The sequence below is a fragment of the Arabidopsis lyrata genome (assembly GCF_000004255.2).
Source record: "Arabidopsis lyrata subsp. lyrata unplaced genomic scaffold ARALYscaffold_8, whole genome shotgun sequence".
NCBI lineage: Eukaryota > Viridiplantae > Streptophyta > Magnoliopsida > Brassicales > Brassicaceae > Arabidopsis > Arabidopsis lyrata.
This window is the reverse complement of record NW_003302548.1, coordinates 18,196,525-18,197,519: the sequence shown is the minus strand read 5'-3', so window position 1 is coordinate 18,197,519 and position 995 is coordinate 18,196,525. Positions and strand designations below refer to the sequence as shown.

Sequence of the window (995 nt, the reverse complement as noted above, 5' to 3'; positions counted from 1 at the left end):
CTTTACACATAGGAATTCATGGTGTTTAGGTATGGTTTATAGGTTAACGGGATGCAACGTCGTTAAACAATTCCATGACAATTAAATTGCTGATTCAATCGAACATATGGTGAGTTTTTCACTTTAGTACTTTCATGTTTAATATGGAAATGATGCTTGGATGTATTGAGAAATCTATAAGCTTTCCCATAATATTTTGCGAGCAGCTTAGATTTCATATTCTTCACTAATAACAAATTAAGCTTTGATTTTGTATTTACCATATTCTTCACTAAAAAAAAAGAAGCTTTGATTTTGTATTTACATAATTTGATATCAGTTTGATTATTGCTTCCATCATGATGCAAATTACGGCCTCTCAACAACCCTAATAGACTATAATCGTTGGGAACTCTTCTTTTTCTCTTGATTCTCTCTGATTATCTTTCACCAGGAGTCTCAATTATTATTATTTCTTTGTATTGATGCGATCAGAAGTTTTATCTCTTTTTTAAATACTGATCTCTTTGTGGATTTTTCATTTAGGTATGAACATGTTCGTTTCACGGGGTGTTTCGGTGTCTTGCCTTGAATCAAGGCGTGTAAAAACGTAAAGCTTGTTTTTATCTATCTATTTTTATTGTCACGTCTTTATCCATCTATGTAACGCTTAATCATCAATTATTATATTAAACTTCAATAAAGGCAACAACATCTTGGTTGGTTTGTTTTATCTGATTAGTGTACCAAATTCAATTGGAACTATATCAGATCCATGAAATTATTGATTATTGATACATGCAGGTTATGTGTGATCCTTATACACCAGCTGGTGTTCCAATTCCAACCAACAAGAGGCACAACGCTGCTAAAATTTTCAGACACCCATCATTGCCTCCGAGGAGCCTTGGTATGCTCATCTTCTTCTTTTTTGGCTATACATATTATTTTCGTTACTATAAATTCTAATAGTGTTTGTTTTTTTAAACGATTGTATGTTTTGGATGAATGAAAGC

General features: G+C 32.3%; 1 long non-coding RNA gene across 1 annotated transcript; it reads left to right on the top strand.

Annotated features, from left to right (window-relative positions):
- Positions 1-79: 79 nt before the first annotated feature.
- LOC9302292 lies at positions 80-988 on the top strand. The gene is made up of 3 exons (XR_002329999.1): positions 80-109; positions 526-589; positions 784-988. It is a non-coding gene; the product is annotated as an uncharacterized LOC9302292 (long non-coding RNA).
- Positions 989-995: the final 7 nt, after the last annotated feature.